The sequence below is a fragment of the Centropristis striata genome, chromosome 10, assembly GCF_030273125.1.
Source record: "Centropristis striata isolate RG_2023a ecotype Rhode Island chromosome 10, C.striata_1.0, whole genome shotgun sequence".
In the NCBI taxonomy this organism is placed as follows: Eukaryota; Metazoa; Chordata; class Actinopteri; order Perciformes; family Serranidae; genus Centropristis; species Centropristis striata.
Window position 1 is genome coordinate 3508016 of NC_081526.1, and position 18592 is coordinate 3526607.

At 36.6% G+C, this 18592-nt stretch overlaps 1 protein-coding gene across 8 annotated transcripts in view; it reads left to right on the forward strand.

The window, feature by feature from the left end:
- map2 (microtubule-associated protein 2) overlaps positions 1 to 18592 on the forward strand; it is a 165080-nt gene that overhangs the window by 37144 nt on the left and 109344 nt on the right. For all 8 annotated transcript variants that reach the window (XM_059342262.1, XM_059342259.1, XM_059342263.1 and 5 more), the window contains exon 2: positions 11847 to 11899. The gene's annotated coding sequence lies outside the window, so the exon portion shown is untranslated. The remainder of the gene's footprint in view (positions 1 to 11846; positions 11900 to 18592) is intronic.

Sequence of the window (18592 nt, forward strand, 5' to 3'; positions counted from 1 at the left end):
ACATTCACACAATAATGCATTGTGGATACGGGATTTACTGCCATAACATGATCCATACAACGTTCCTCTACTATTGTATGCAGCAGAAACACGAGAAAGACAAGAGTTCTTTTGACTGCCGGCATGTATTTAAGCTGCTTTAAACTGCAGATGGCTCTTATTTCTTTCACACCGTTCCTTACATAATATTTAATGCTTTTCCTCTGGATTAATTCTTGCTATTTGATCCCGAGGTTGTGGCTTTATGTAAAAAAATTCAAAGCAGTCTTTGTCACCAAAACATTTAGACATGACACAGTACTAAAAAAGGGTCTCGAACTCAAATTACCTGGGGGCTGCTGGAGGCAGTATCAAAATGATAAAAAAAAAAAAAGACACAAAATTACTAAAAAAAGACACAAAATGACAAAAAAAAGACACAAAATTACTGAAAAAAAGACACAAAATTACTAAAAAAAGACACAACATGACCAAAAAAGACACAGAAAAAAAACGAAATTACTTAAAAAAGTACCAAAAAGACACATTATTAAAAAAGACACATTAAAAAAACCACAAAATTACTAAAAAAGACACAAAATTATTAAAAAAGACACAAAATGACCCAAAAAGACACAAAACGACCAAAAAATACACACAATTACCAAAAAAGACACAAAATGACAGAAAAAAACTAAAATACTTAAAAACGAAACAAAATTACCAAACAAGACACAAAATTATTAAAAACGACACAGAATTATTTAAAAAAGACACAAAATTACCAATAAATAAATACATGAATAAATAAATGAATAAAAACTCCTTTTTATAGACTAAAACCTTTTTTCTTCTTCTACCAGGCTGTAAAAATGCCTATTTCTGCTGTAAAGTTGCACATTTTAACATGGAGGTTTATGGGGTTTGACTCGTTTTGGAGACAGCCTCAAGTGGCCAGTAGAGGAACTGCAGTTGTTGGCACTTCCTGGTTGGCTTCATTTTTTAAGCCCCGAAAGTTGGTGCCACAGTACGAATGCTGCTGGAATCCCTTTCTTTAAGTCCATACAGGTTAAAAAAAATGAAATGAATGAAACAAACAGAATGTTATGTGGGCATTGTATTCAGCAGTGAACCTGTTAAACTGATAAACCTCACACAATAACCTCTTCACAGCAAAACACAGTTTATTCTTATTGAAGGTGTTAATAGCCACCATTTTTAAACTAACATTAAACATCATGGGATAAATAAACACATCTCCATTTAATCCCAGCAATAGAAGATATGATTTATTATCTAATTAGTGCCACTCAAACTCCATAATGTCAAATGTGTCATCAGGATAGACCTCTCTGACGCTTCCAGGCTAATTAAGACACCATCTAATTGAAACAAATTAACAAATGCTTTTGTTGTTCAAGTATTATCGTCTCAGTGACGGTTAGCAGCTATTTCCAATGTGTGTTCCAGCTGAACAGTCCAAGACAGTGTTAGAGTTCGTTGTTTTTTTTTTGCAGAACAGATGAGAGGAGAGCAAAATCTTTTTGACTATTTATTCAAGACAATAATGAAAGAGTGGGCATGTCAATGGACCTTCTCTGTTCAGAAATCAGAAATAAGCAGTTAGCTGTAACCACCTCCCAGAAAAGGATATCTAACTTACTTTTACACAGTTTTATAATGTAAATGTGCGACCAGGGCCGGCTCTAGCCCATTTGGTGCCCTAGGTGAGATTTAACAGAATTTAAAAATAGATGACATAATGTTACCTTTATATTAGGACTTCTTCTCCTCCTCCTTTTTTCATCTCTTTCGATACTTTTCGATTAGTTTACTTCATCTCTTGAAAGATTTATCAAAACATAACGTGTCTGTCACTTGACGTGACCTGTCCTCTGTGACAGCGATCTGACCGTCTAAAGGGGGGCAAGGCAATGACCACACATCACATGACTCAGCACCACAAGTGAGAAAATGTCATTGTTAAACATATCTGATTCTTTATTTTGTTAATATTTATTATTTTATATATCTGATTGGTAAAAAACTGTTGGGGGCAGCACCATGGTTTAGACTCGGCCCGTCCCATTTCGTTGGCACGCAGGCTAGTCCTAGCCTCTTGGTGCTTCAGCTTCCGGACACCGCCCTGTGGAAGGAAAAAAAAAGCTAACAGCACACTTTTATATCTTGTCTAGTGTTCGTCAGTGCCTGTCTCCACCTGGTCAGTGCCTGTCTTCACCTGGGCCCGTGGCCTTGAATTGGAGTGTCGTAGAAAATCTATAAAGAAAAACACTTGACGACCAGGTAGATTCCAATTACAGCCTTGTGCGGGATTTATTGTAGGTATCAAAAACAGATACAGATGTCAAAGGTGACAGACAGATCCAAAGATCAGAACAGCTCTGAGGAGACAACGCCTTGTGTCGTCTTTTTAGTTTGCAGGTTCGTGTGTCACTATTTCTGTGTAACTAAAGTTCAATGTCCTGTAATTTCCTGTTATGTTCTACTTTTGATATAAGAGCACACTTGGGAGGTCAGATTCCTATTCTAATGTTATCGTATCAACCAGAGCATCCGCTTCGGATATGCTAGGCTAACTTGTCTAATGAGTTTTTCCTTTCCCATAAAAACTGAAATCCTACCTGTTGCCATGTCATGCATTAATTTCTTATATTACATCTATATTTTCAATGGATTTACACCACAGGAGCACAAAGAGTGCTTCAGTTTTTCATCTGCTTTCCCTCAAATATGTAGTTATGTGCAAAGCGTTATCAGTATGTCCTTTCTGTTGATACTCCTTATTTCTGTGTGCTGTGCCTAGCATATAAAATGTGTGTTCTATGCCCCACCAAATACACCTCTAAGCAGCATTTACTAAAGGTCATAATGCAGACCATTGTTAATTTTATTAATCTCTAACAACAGCATCTTTCAAACTCCACCCAGCTGAAGGTTGACCACAGAGGCCTAGACCTTGCACTTAACCAGATATGATGAAACTGCAATTTTAATGTGTTTACAGTGCAGTAACTTAACATATTTCATGCTCAAATGCATGTTTAACAGTATAAATAGGAATACAAAAGGTTTGAAGCAAATAAAAAATATCTACTTACTGTGATTTATTTGTTTTCTGTGCAAGAACAGCAGACTAACTTTGTGTATTTTTACACTGCACTTTTAAGATTTCATGATAAAATGCATGTAGTTGTACTGAGGGCCACTTCAAGTGAGGGTGCGGGCCATATGCGGCCCCCGGGCCTCCAGTTGCCCATCCCTGGCCTAGAAGGACCCAACCAGCTGGCTTCTGTTTCAATTTTTCCAACATCCAGGCAGTCCCATAGAAACACATGCACCTTCTGTAAAACAGCACAGTACAGCAAGGCATAAATACGGCTGCATTTCTGGGAATAATGCATGAAAACGTGCAAGAACTTTAAGTATTTTAACCCTTTTAGTTTTGTTCGCAATAACACCAGAATGGAGACAGATTTACCAGTAAGATGAAAAAAAGTTGCAGCCAGAATTTTACTAAATAAATAATAAATGGGTCTTTTTGGTGGTTAACTTGTAGAGTAGTGAGCCAGGCCCATATTCAGCGATATTCAGAGTGTGATGGAGTGTCTGCCAGCAGCCTGACTGCTGTACATTCACCATGTCGTTGTTATGGATGACATGGCGCCACTCTCTGTCTTTCTCTGAACGTTTGCCTCTCGTTCGCATTCTCTCTTCTTTATTTATATCCTGTTTTAGAACTGGTGCTGAGGAGACATTTTTCACACTTGTGGAATTTCCTGTCTTCTTGAAAAATAGTAGGGCAGAGGAAAAAAAAACAGGAGAGCTCGCCCCGACACCTCCTTCTCCTCACTGAGCTCAGAACAGACCGATGGGTCGCAGACATGAGTCAGTCTGAATAAGCACACTTATTAGAAATTAGAATATCGTGAAAAAGTTCAATTTTTTTGTCAGTTATTTCAGAAAGTGAAAGTTGTATATTATATAGATCCATTACACATAGAGTGAAATATTATAATTTTGATGATTCTGACTTAGAGATAATGAAAACACAAAACTCAGTGTCTCAGAAAGTTAGAATATTACATAAGATCAGTGAAAAAAATATTTATATATTTTAATATTTATATATTGTAAACACAAATGTCATGCTTCTGAAAAGTATCTTCATTTTCAATACTTGGTTGGGCTCCTTTTGCATGAATTACTGCATTCGTTTTGTGTTTTCATTATCTCTAGTATGAATTTCTGAGTTTAATTTGATCCAAAACTTATTTAAACACAAAACACACTTAAATATGAAGATTACTGTAAAAACTAACCTCATGCCTCTTCGGGGGATAAAACATAAAACATTAAACTCCTTGACGTTTTCTTTACAGTTTAATCTCACTGAGTTAGTTTTACGATCGACAGGAAGTCTGCTTTGTCCTTTCAAAATAAAAGCGTCCGTTATAAAATACAGTAAATTATCTGGTTTTGAGCTGCTACTGAGAAGAATACATGTTATGATAAGACTGTTAATGTGGAGTAAATGAAATATACCATTAAAAAGTAGTAAATACTCCAATCACTATATCACTTTAACATTTATTTTAAACACAACTGTAAATGACATTTAGTAAGGTTTCTATTGGTGTTTTTATATTATACAGATTGTTTTTCATGTTTGTACATTTTCTAGGTGTTTAACAATGGTGTGATGCTTTTATTTTGAAAAGGTGCTGTCCAGTGTGAAACGGGTGCTTTAATTTTGAAAGGTAGTGACAGGAAATAACAGGTGGAACCTTTAAATGAAAAACGAACAGTAAATAATAACGAGTGCGTCGTAATTCATATAAAGTTGATATAAAGTATGAAAAAGGCTTCTATAGTGGCTGACTGACAGGACACAAGGTTTGTTAAAGTTTATTTTCTTCTGTCATATATATTAGTGGCTATATTTGTTGTCATAACTATAGTAAAAGTGCTTGTTAGCTCAAGTGCTAATGCTAATGTTTGTTATTGTTTTCTTACAGTGGATTCTCAAGGTGACCAAGGAATGTATTAACTTGTTAATTGTTAATTTATTAACTTTATGCAAAAAGCAATAGGTGTTTTTGACAAGGTTACCTAGGTAACTCAGGTAACTTATACGTAAATCGCCTTCAAAATAAAAGCACTGCGGTTGTATTGATTTCTAATTTCTGGGTAACCTCTCGCCCAATGCCCAGGTCTGTTATAAATGCTTGAGTTGGCAAGTTTCTTAGACTTGAGAGAAAAACAAAGATTAATGGACTCTGATTAGAGGCAGAGAGATTTATGGCATATTTTTTTCTCTTTTAGCTGTTTCTCTATTCCTCCTGGAGTTTTCCTCACTCTAATTATTGGCCGGCTTCCTTTGTCCCGCTGCCACCTGGGGTGTATATCCTGTTGGCATAAGAAGCTTTAGTTTCTTTTCTAGGAGAGCACAGTCTACTTCTGATTTACCAAAATGCAGGAATAGGAACATAAAGCTACACTGCAAAAAGAGACGTGTTAAAAATCACACATGTTGTGCAGAATTTTAACACATGTAGTGAGTTTTGTGCTTAGGAACTACACATGTTGTGTCAAATTTAACACAATAAATGTGTGAGCCATTTTAACACACAAATTGTGTCATTTTAACTCATTATATGTTGATAATGTGTAACTGAAAATTACCAAAAACTACCAGTTAATGTGTTAACCACGTCTGAATCCACTGGATGACAAAAAAAATGGCCGTTAAACTAGAGGTGTGCCAAATCGTATCGTTCACAATAATATCGGTATATTTTTTTTTGGTTAAAAAAATGCATTTCATGATATTGGCAATATTCCTACTTCTTGATGTAGTGGCGTAAGGTTAATATTAACTAACAATTAAAGTTGTTTTAATCACAAAAAGCTACTTACTCTCTGTCGCTAAACACATGCAGCTTTCAAAATAAGAGCACAGTGTGTTAACAGACCACAGAACTTACAAGAAGACTGTCAAAATAAGATGCCTTAAATAAAACGTACAAGAACCTTTATTTTCCTTTACAAAATGTCATTAAAATATGCCCCCGAAACCCCTAAATGGTTATTTTTATTATTTGTTCATACACATATATTTGGCAACTGTTGAGATTTGCACTTTAAACTACATTTTAGATTTTTTATTTATTTATACAGACTAAAAAAAACCCACATTTTCTATATCTTTTTAAGTATTTCGTAATATCGTCAAGAATATCGTTATCGCAAAAATAGCCTGAAATATCGTGATATTCTTTTAGGGCCATATCGCCCAGCCCTACATTAAACTTTTAAACTTGATATATTCATTTAATATATAAATATTACTTGTTATTCTTTTTAAGGCTATTTAATGTACTATCATATACATTTTTATCAAGTTTTTTTGTTGATAAACACAAACTATTCTCCCCCAATCAGATGACACATGTATTATGTCAATCTATCCAGACGCATGGGGAAAAAAGAAAAGAAAAATAACACATTGTGTGCTAAAAATTTACACAACATTTAAATTATTAAATTTCCTTTTCCTTTAATTGCAGATGACACCTGCAGAAGACCAAAGAGTTGTGATAGTTATTAGATTTTGTCCTGAAACATAAAGCTAGTGGTCATTTAATACCATATAATACCTGAGTTTCCATCCTGATACCAGTTGATGACACACGTGTGTTGCATTCTTTCACATAAATAAAAATAATAATAAAATGACTTCCTCTCTGTCATCATTAGTCGACATAATAAGGATAAAGCACCAGTTCTTTGTCCTATACAAGCCTTTTCATTTTTGCCATTTAAAGACAAAGCTTTTTTTTTTTGCTGCTAAGTGCCCTTGGGAATAAATCCATTTATTATTCCTCTGGTTGTTGATGTCCTCTGACGATAGCAGATAATTTGATTTCCAAATCTCATTTCAGGGATTTTGCAGACGCAAACATAAACTGGATCAAGTTTTCACATGTCTGTCTCCTGCCTTTCTTTCTTTCTTTTTTTTTTTGATTAAGTTGCTTAAATCTAATCTCATCACAATCACAGTTTAATTCCATGCTTTTCCTTTCGATGAATAAACCTGCAAAAAAGATCATTTTATCAGTCAAAACAGCTCGCTGGTTCCTCCAGGCTGGAAAATAACGACACAAAACCCAACCTGACATTTGTCATTTTGTGTCTTTTTTTTGTCATTTTTTAGTCTTTTGTGTTTGTGTCTTTTTTTTTAGTCATTTTGTGTCTTTTGTTGTGTCTTTTTTAGTTATTTTGTGTCTTCTGCTGTGGTTTTTTTTTTGGTAATATTGCGTCTTTTTTGGTCATATTGTGTCTTTTTTTAGTCATTTTGTGTCTTTTGTTGTGTATTTTTTGGTCATTTTGTGTCTTTTAGTCATTTTGTGTATTTTGTTGTGTCTTTTTAAGTTATTTTGTGTCTTTTTTGGTCATTTTGTGTCTTTTTTGTGTATTTTTTGGTCATTTTGTGTCTTTTTAGTCATTTTGTGTATTTTGTTGTGTCTTTTTTAGTTATTTTGTGTCTTTTTTTAGTCATTTTGTGTCTTTTTGTGTCTTTTTTTGGGACTTGAACAAAAATAAACAATATTTTTGTTACTTAAGCTTATGTATTCAGTCATTATTCAATGGTATACTAAAAATCCATGTGAAAAAAATGACTTCTCACTGTTCTCAGGTCAAATATTTATATGCGATTAAAATGCGATTAATTTCGATTAATTAATTACAAAGCCTCTAATTAATTAGATTATTTTTTTAATCGAGTCCCGGCCCTAATATTTATATATGTAATTAAAAATAAAAAGCCCTGTAAAGAGGGCTGTGTTTGTTGGTGTATTCAAGTCAACAGACAACTATTTCTGCTTTTTTTTGTTTTTATTTACCTTTTGTGTCATTGACGTCAATGCACGGCCGTCACATCCGATGTCACCTGCATCTATCAACACTTTGGCACTACCTGCTGAAAATAATTAAACTTTTTACAGAGCAGATGTCATCTCTTTGACACATTGACCAGGTTCAGGTTCATCAGGAGCTGTGTCATGTGTGGCATCCAGCGTCTTTGTCAAACACCATTTGATCAGATTAAGAAAAGTCCTTGTTAATAACAGCAGGACGGGCAGGAAGCCGAGCAGGAAGCCTGCTGAGGTCTCTGAGGACTTGTTAGTCCTCATCCATCAGGAGTGAACTGCAAAGGGCAGTCTAGTCAGGATAAACACATGTTAAAGTGTATGGATGTTTCTTATGTCTCACCCAGAGAATAAGGTGTTTAACTGGTTTATAAACCACTACGTGGTCTTAAGAAAAGCAAGATATTCTGCATAAATTGTTCTTGTTGGAACCATTTCACATGAAGGGTAGAAGGTGACTGATTTCGAGACGTTTTAAATGATGATGTAAATTCAGACAGACATGCTGCTGCGACAGTGGAAACGGTTGTTTCTGAGAGCTGACTTCATGTTGATCAGATCCAGAGTGGCGTTAGTCTGATGAAGCTGTGAAACAAGCTCAGGCAGACTCTCTTACTGGTTGACTGTGTCAGACATTTACAGTACAAAGGCTTGTCTGTGTTTTTATGACAATTGAACAAGTCAAAGCTGAAATTTCTGGCCTCGAACAGAAAGCATTTTTGGCAAAACCATAATACCTATCATTGATCCGACTTCACTTTGAGCATCCTGAGTTCTTCCTGAAAGTCTACATATGTTTTTTGTGAAGAAAAATGAAGAAATAGCTTTGTAAGAACGATCTGAAAAACTGTTAAATATGCTTTTCTACAGAAATCTTCCTGCGTTTTTAATATGGGAGCCAATGAGGCTGTTGGTGGTGTTGGTGGATCATCTGCGCGTCCTACGCCCAAACTATAACTCTGACAGCTTTACCAGAGGATTGTGAGGGAGAAGACTAATTTTCCTACGTTTCTATGTATAAATTATTTCTGTAGAGTGGAATTTGCGGCCTGGAGCGCAGTTTGCAAATTTATTTTTTGACAGTTTTTTCTCTCCCTCTACACTCTGGCGATGATGTCACACACTGTGACACGAACATTCCGTGCAATACACACCCATTATAATCTCAGAATTTCTCCAAAAATGATCATGGTCATTGAACAGGGATTGATAAAAAACTATATGACCTATCGAAACGTGGATTAATACACCGATACACAAGACTTGTGTCTACTGTTTAAAGTTTAAATGGAGTCTCTAGGTGAAATTATGCCGGAGGAGTAGACGTTTAAAAATCTCCAATTATTGTTCTTTTTCGCTCATTTTTTTTCGGCCGTCCCATTCATTTCAATGCAAAATTTTGGGCAATTTTTCGCGACTTATGTCCGTATTCTGTAGAGAAAAGTAATAGCACACCGATCCTGATCAAAGCACATGTTTTGATATATAATAAATTCACTTAAATAAACGGTTTCAATAAAACTACTGGTGATATGTCATATTTGGCTTTGACTGAACATAAAAAATATCTGGACATGTATCGATATTCAGCTTAAATATATCGAGATATGACTTTTGGTCCATATCGCCCAGCCGTAGTTTGAAGGTTATTTGTGTGATTTTTCTTTTATTCAGGCTTTTAACTTTATTTATTTTTATTAGTTATATGTCCATCCATTATATACGATATGGATGATATGAGTTATTCAGTTAATAATTAAAATTAGCCTGCGATATGGGGCCAGGTGGCTCGCTGACCATTTTCTTATTCATAATTAGAATAAACTGATTTTCCCAATTTTGTTGTGCACTTTGAATATGAATAAGGTGCTAGTGTGCATAAATAAAGCACCAATTTAGAGCCTCAAGTCCCAGTAACGACCCACGTCAGTCAATTAAAAGAAAAAAAAAACCTTCAAAGAAAGATGAGTAATGGGCCATTTATTTTTAAATAATTTTATGTGATATATATTATGAATATTTGTCTATTAACCGGCCCCCTGGCCTCCTGTTGTGTATTCCTGGTGTGGGCTCTTCCTGCTCCGCTGCCGTTAACTCTGACATGAACTCAGTGCCCTCCGGCTCAGAGACACACACTGACCTGCAGTGTGCGTGTGTGTGTGTGTGTGTGTGTGTGTGTGTGTGTGTGTGTGTATCAGTGTGTTCATACTGTGGCTGTTGGACTGAAGCCAACTAGTGTGTGTGTGCTCCTGTGTATGTGTTAAATGGAGCTGCATGGTGTTGTTTCCCCACATGTGAAGCTTTGTTTGTTTGTGTGAGAGAGAGAGAAGCTTCTCAGTTTTTTCGGATGCAGTTGAATGAATGCTACACATCGTGGCATACACACACACACACACACACACACACACACACACACACACACACACGTACTTCTATCTTTGTGAGGACCTTCATTAGAATAGTGAATTCCCTAGCTCCTTACCCTAACCTTCACCATCACAGCTAAATGCTTTTTTTAGTTTCATAACCATATTACAGCATAATAAGTACATCCTTTTTCCACAGGAATTATTTTTTTATTCTCGAGAATATTTAACATTAGAATAGAAATGTGGAAAAGAAATATTAAACTATCCTAGATAAATAAAACATTAATGAATAAACTACGACCAAAACAAATCAAATAGACTTTCAGGCTGTGTTAACAAAACATCGCACTGAAGTAATCATTATGTATTATATTATTTTATTATTAAAATAACATATAAACAGCTCAAATGGCTTTATAGAAGTGAGGAACGGCCAAAATGTCCTCACTCTGTTGGTTAAACGTGTCCCGGTCCTCACTATGTAGGAAGTACAAGAACACACACACACACACACACACACACACACACACACACACACATATTCTTGTACTTCTATCTTTGTGAGGGCCCTCTTTGGAATTGTGAAGTTGTTAGTTTTAATGAGATTTTAGAGTCAGTTTGCTAGTTTTAATTTAGTATTTTTTTTTAATGCTTTAGTTTTTCTTAGTTGTAGTTTTTGTAATGGGGTATTTGTTGGGTGGGAGATTAAAAGAGGTCACAGTAAATTTTGCCTTTATTTCCTTTGTCTGATCCATCTTCATTATGTATGAAAAAAGTTGACAAAGAGGAAAACGAAGGACATTTTCACTATAATTTTAGTTAGTTTTGTAACCACACAATACAGTTTCAGTTAATTATCATCATCATGTAACCTTTAACCCTTAAAACAAAGTCTGAAATCTCAAAAAAAAAAAGCCTTTAAAGAAGTGAGGACCGGCCGAAATGTCCTCACTTTGCAAAAATGTCCTTACTCTGTTGTTTAAAAACATATTCCGGTCGGTCCTCACTATGTAGGAAGTACAAGAACACACACACACACTGACCAGCTCTCCCTTTCTTTCTGTCCCTTTATCTCTCTCTCTGTGTCCCTGTTATTCCCGGTGGGTTGATATCTCGAAGCTTCCTTTAGATCCAACTGATTGGAACCGTTCTCACTCATCCTCTCACCTCCACACTCCTTACTACTGTCTCACCTCTGCTGCTTCCCCTCTCCTCCCATCTGTCTCAAACATACACTGACAGTGTGTGCTCGTGTGTGTGTGTGTGTGTATAGTGTGTGTGTATAGTGTCTGGTGTGTGTATAGTGTGTGTGTGTGTGTGTGTGTGTATAGTGTGTGTGTTTAACCAAGGTGCCACCTGCCACTGCACTCCCAAAGTACTGGCAGCCAAATCTAATCTCTCTCCCTTTTCTCTCTCTCTCTCTCTCCCTTTTCTCTCTCTCTCTCTCTCTCTCTCTCTCTCTCTCTCTCTCTCTCTCTCTCTCTCTCTCTCTCTCTCTCTCTCTCTCACTACTGTTCTTTCCCCTTATCCTCTCTCATCCTTTCAGGTCTCGGATGTTAGCCTTTCTTCTGAGCTGTGGACAACATCCCATCTCGCCTGGTGAGTCTCTCACTATCTCCTCTCTCTCTCTCTCTCTTTTTCTCTCTCTTTGTTTTGTGATGTCACCCTCTCTCTCTCTCTCTCTCTCTCTGTCTCTCCCTCGCTCTCGTCCCTGCATATGCCTTTGGGTGCTGCTGCAAAGATGCTGCGTCACCATGCTGGCTTCATATAGACACTATTGTAATTTTGTGGGAGGACAGAAAGAAAAAATCAGATTCATCTCTGTGATGTCCCACCTGCTTCTTTGTCCATCCTAGTCACCTTGTCATGCTGAGGAATGTGTGTGTGTGTGTGTGTGTGTGTGAGATTTTTTTTCTTTATTGTTAATGTTTTTATTAATCACCCAAGACCCCCAGCATACGCCTTTCTGTCTTCCATTGGTTTAGTCATTGTTGTTGAGTGTGTATGTAAACAGGCTTATTAGTGGCTCGTGTGTGTGTGTGTGTGTGTGTGTGTGTGTGTGTGTGTGGACATGTCTAGACACTCCCAGACAGTCATTCTGCGGGGCAGTTTCACTACTTTCAGATGGTTCAGGTGCAGAGTGTTAGAGTATCCACTAATTGAGACGCTGTAGATTCACTCGGTTTGTCAAAATTAATTTCTGGTGTCGAGTCTGGTCACATCGCTGCCAAGTAGATGTGACAAATGAAAAGGGGAAAGTAGAAATTGTCCACCACCCTTTTTTTTTTTTTTTTTTTTTAAGAGAAACTCACCAACGTCAGATCTTTTGTCTTTTGATCCCTCCGGTTAAAACTGCACAATCATACGGTCACAGCGATGCAACTTAAGGAAACGCATGCAAAATACACAACACACAAGCAAACTGAGAAAACATCTTCATCAATTTGAAAAAAAAACAACAAGCACAGCAATTAGAAATTGCTGCAAAGACCACAACACATTAAGAAAAAGAGCTGCAAATAGATCACAACACAGCAGAAGTGTTTCCAGAGGACACTTAAAAGTGATGCACACGTCTGGACACGCTCGTGATATGATCATGTTATTTCAAGATAATTATAATTTCATGTTATAATTTGATATATAGCGTTAGCCCGCTAGCACGTATCAATCACATTGCAGTTAAACAAATCAAATAAATGAATGATACATGTTTTACTTGGTCTCTCTCAACAGCAACAAGTTGGTATTGGTCTTGCTAGCCCGCTAATGCTAGCACGCTATCGATCGCCGGCTATCGATCGGCAGTTAACACTAGCATGCTATCGTTCAGCGGCTAATGTTAGCATGCTATCGATCGGCAGTTAACACTAGCATTGATTGATTGATTGATTGTCTTTATTTCGAACATGCAAGCAATAAAAAAAACAAGTTTTAAATATTAATAGATGAATAAATAAAAAACAAAACAAAAAAGCAAAAGAATTGAAAAAAACGGACACTTTCTGCAAGCTCGAAAGGAGGTAGCATGCTATCGTTCAGCGGCTAATGTTAGCATGCTATCGATCGGCCATTAACACTAGCATGCTATCCATCGGCGGCTATTGTTAGCATGCTGTTGATTGGCGGCTAACACTAGCATGCTATCGATCGGCCATTAATGTTAGCACGCTATGATCGTTATAACGTTATAAGGTGAAATTATAATTCTCTTGAAATAACTTGATAATATCACAAACGTGTCCAGACGTGTGCATCACTTTTTAGTGTCCTCTGGAAACATTTCTGTTGTGTTGTGGTCTTTGCAGTGTTTTCTAAATGCTTGTTTTGTCAAATTGATGAAGATGTTTTCTCAATTTGTGTTTTGTGTATCTGCATGTGTTTTCTTAAGTTGTAGCACTGTGAGCTCTCTGGTGAATAACGGCTGTGTGTACTTCACTGACATTTCCTCAGCCTTCTCATGCCTCCATCATCTTGAGAACTCTAATTTAACACTTTCATCCTAATGCAAGCAATTTGCACCCAAAAGTGCCCTCCTTTCTATCAAGGTAATGCATAACATGTAAACATCAAACATCAGTTGAACTCTGTGCACCCATTTATTGATATGGCATGCTTTTATGTTACAAAATAAGCAGATAATCTTCTTAAGCAATGTTTTGGCTGTTTTTATTCATTATTATTAGTAGATTAACCCAAACTGTAGTGTTAAAGCGAATTGATCGGCTGTCCTTAACTGGCCCGATGTAAAACTATGTGATCACACAAGCCAACTGCTCTCCCTGACCAATAATGGGGAGGCAGATGTAATTAATGGCTGGTGAAGGTAAAGCAAGCCAAGTTGTATTTTAACACATCTATCTTGGGGGTTGGCGTGCTCACTGTGTAAGTGAGGTCATGCTGCTGTTTGCTCATGCATTCACACTTGATTTAATTTTGTTGAAACATTGCCGTGAGATTGTTTTTGAAACTTTCAGACCACTTAGCGATCCCAAATCAATAATCCCAAACACCAGCCTAAGATAGTTATCAATGTGAGAAGGTTATTATTGACAGCCTGAGGTCAGCTCTGCAGACAGGTGTGTGTGTGTGTGTGTGTGTGTGTGTGTGTGTGATCAGGTGATTTGTTGGAAGCGGGACCACCTTGAAACGTCTAACACACACCTCCCACTTGGTTCAACAGTCATCCAATCACTGTTCAGCAGCTGCACAACAACTGTTGCAAACTGTGCACAGCGTCAGCCACTTATTGTAAACAAACCGGCATCGCTAACTGTACACAGAGTGTCCGGTGCTTGTTGTAAACAAACGGAGATCACTAACTGAACACATCCTGCTGCAGCACATACACACTGTACTGCTACAGAGCTAACTGTTAGCCTGTTAGCACATACACACTGTACTGCTACAGAGCTAACTGTTAGCCTGTTAGCACATACACACTGTACTGCTACAGAGCTAACTGTTAGCCTGTTAGCACATACACACTGTACTGCTACAGAGCTAACTGTTAGCCTGTTAGCACATACACACTGTACTGCTACAGAGCTAACTGTTAGCCTGTTAGCACATACACACTGTACTGTTACAGTGCTAACTGTTAGCCTGTTAGCACATACACACTGTACTGCTACAGAGCTAACTGTTAGCCTGTTAGCACATGCACACTGTATTGCTACAGAGCTAACTGTTAGCCTGTTAGCACATACACACTGTACTGCTACAGAGCTAACTGTTAGTCTGTTAGCACATACACACTGTACTGCTACAGAGCTAACTGTTAGCCTGTTAGCACATACACACTGTACTGCTACAGAGCTAACTGTTAGCCTGTTAGCACATACACACTGTACTGCTACAGAGCTAACTGTTAGCCTGTTAGCACATACACACTGTACTGCTACAGAGCTAACTCTTAGCCTGTTAGCACATACACACTGTACTGTTACAGAGCTAACTGTTAGCCTGTTAGCACATACACACTGTACTGCTACAGAGCTAACTCTTAGCCTGTTAGCACATACACACTGTACTGCTACAGAGCTAACTGTTAGCCTGTTAGCACATACACACTGTACTGCTACAGAGCTAACTCTTAGCCTGTTAGCACATACACACTGTACTGCTACAGAGCTAAGTGTTAGCCTGTTAGCACATACACACTGTACTGCTACAGAGCTAACTGTTAGCCTGTTAGCACATACACGCTGTACTGCTACAGAGCTAACTGTTAGCCTGTTAGCACTGTGCTACTGTGCAGCGATGCTGCTGCTCTGTCGTACGTCACTATTGTCTCCTCCCACCTCGTTCAGCAACGCCAGACTGCACTGTGAAAGGGCACAAATATCACAACATCTCACTATATTAAAATGTGGAAAAGTAATTTTCCAGTAGTTCAAGTCAAACAGCTACAACCAAGTATTGAGTCAAATAGATGACATACTTTTCAGAGGCCAATTTTGTTAAAATTGGTCTTTTGTAATATTATTACATCATAGACACTACCAACAACTATTCCTGTAACACATTGCCCACAAAATTGCATTTACCAAACACATTCACAATATACTCAGTGTTGACCTAGTTGTGATAATAATCATTACTGTGAACTCCAACAGGAGTTATTTAGATTACTGGGATGTGAAAGTGTGCCCTTAAAAGGAAATGACTGATATTTCCTGGTTAGGGCCCCTATATTTTAAAGACATTTGGCTGCAGTTATTTTGAAAAACAGAATATTGATGTTAACTGATAAAAAAAAAATCTACCCAGCAACTATCATGGTGGTGTTCAGAGCCATTGGTTGGTTGGTTTCAGTGATATGATTCAGCAAAAAAAAAAAGAATCAGCAAGTTTTAGTTTATACCTCTTGTGTGATCATTTTCTTGTATTTCTTATATTCCCCATGCAACTAAAGCATAATGTTTTTGAAATAGAGAAAGTGGCCAGAATCAGAGGTTACTAGTATCTGTTTTCTGTGCTGTTGCAACTAGTCAGCAATGGTAAACGTTGAGGGTATCAAAGTTTCTTTTGGAGGAAGAGGATAAAAAGCTTTACCAGTGTTTCATAATACACAAATGTTTGACTTTAATTATTGTCCCCCAGTGCAGGTCCACACACAAGCATAACAACACAACAACAATGTTAATATGAAAACAGTTTTTCTGTGCAGGAAATGTTGAAAATGCTCTGAGCAGTTTGACAGCATGTCAGCGAGTCTTTCCTCATATTTAATTGACTTTTTAGATGTCCTAAGTGACTACAGGTGACAGTATTTATATTCACTGGCACTCTTTCATACGACTGTCTCTCAAATATTCCTAGATCTACATTAGATATTGATCGTTCAGCTCCTTTGTGTACTTTAGCCCACCTCACCCCCACCAACCTCTCTCTGTCTGTCTCTGTCTCTCTTCTTAAAACATCTAAAATCTAATAATTTTAATTTAAGCCCTTAAAATGTCTAAAATCAACTTAAAATTTCCTAAAATGTCTTAAATACAATGCTGAAAGGTCTTAAAAAATCTATTACTGTTACTTTTATTTAAAACAAATGCATAAACTTCATTCTCTCTTTTAAATGTTTCAATTTTTTTAAAGGACACTATAACATAACTACTCTCAACTCTCTCTCTCTCTTTCTCCTTTTCAACTCTGTGTCTCTGAGTATTTGATGTGAGAACATGTAAGTCTTCCCTGCGTCTCTCTCTCCTGCTGTCTCTATGAGGGGAAACCTTAGTGGCATTTCCCAGCACGTCTGTTTGACCTTCTCCTGTTAGTTTAGCCTCTCTTCTCCTCTTCTCCTCCTCCTCTTCTCTTCTCCTCCTCCTCTCCTCTCCTCCTCACCCCTCCGTCACACTCCTGACCCGGCCACATTTCACCTTGTTTACATCTCTTCCATTTGTCCAGTTCGTCTATCAGCTGTTTGACCCATATTAAATGACAAGCCACTGCACATAGAGAGGATATATATATATATATATATATATATAAATATATCATTTCTACATTTCATACACATACACACACAAAATCGGTTTATTCTAATTACGAATAAGAAAACGGTCAGCGAGCCACAGGCCGGTTTTAATTACTACCTGAATATGTCATATCATCCATATCGTATATAATGGATGGACAAATAACTAACAAATAAATAAAATAAAAAGTCTGAAGTCCCGAACCCCAATTGGGGTCGCGAGATGATTTCTGGGTTGTTGTTTTTTGGGTAATTTTGTGTCTTTTTTTAGATAATTTTCTGGTCATTTTGTGTCTTTTTTTGGATAATTTTCTGGTCATTTTGTGTCTTTTTTTAGATAATTTTCTGGTCATTTTGTGTCTTTTTTAGATCATTTTGTGGTCATTTTGTATCCTCTTGGTAACTTTGTGTCTTTTTTGTCATTTTGTGTCTTTTTTTGGTCAATTTGTGTCTTTTTTTGGTAATTTTGTGTCTTTTTTGGTAATTTTGTATCTTTTTTAGATCATTTTTTGGTCGTTTTGTGTCTTTTTTTGGTCATTTTGTGTTTATCCAGTTCGTCTATCAGCTGTTTGACCCGTTATAAATGACAAGCCACTGCACATAAATAGTATGTATATATAATTTCTACATTTCATACACATGACAGTCCTTTTTTTTAAACATTGCTTTTAACTAATTTATTTGAGGTCCTGGACATAAATCTTTGGAGCAAAACTTTTCCAAGTCCTGGGGATAAGAAACCCTGTTTTTAATGTTTCATTGAACCAAATCTGTATCTGAGATCAAATAAAAGAGCATAAATTTTAACTTTATTACTGATCACTATATTTTTTGGGTCATGAAAGTGTCAGAAGATGTGTTATATTATTCAACAGGACTGCATTAAACATGTAAGCAGTGTGATGGTGAGAAATGCCATCCAAGTTCTGAATTATTCAAAATAAAAATAGAAACATGAGCACAAGTTCACTTATTTTATCATTCTAAACTATTTAAACTCCTATAATATACTTTTCATATTCCTATGAGGACTTGGAGCATTTGATCCTGTCGGTTAAGTGCCTTTAAATTGTTTTAATTTAATTTAATTTGTTTTGTATGTCATTCATTCTGTTTTAAACTGGATGTTCTGCACAGTTGCAGATAAGCCACTAATATTATTAGTATTATAATACACGGTTGCTTATAAAGCTGGAATTAATTATTTTTTACCTATTTCCATAAAATGATTGTGACAATTTGATTCATTGTTGACAGAAAAAGTGTATAATATCTTCTCAAAACTTTATTAATTAATCTCTTCCAGACATATC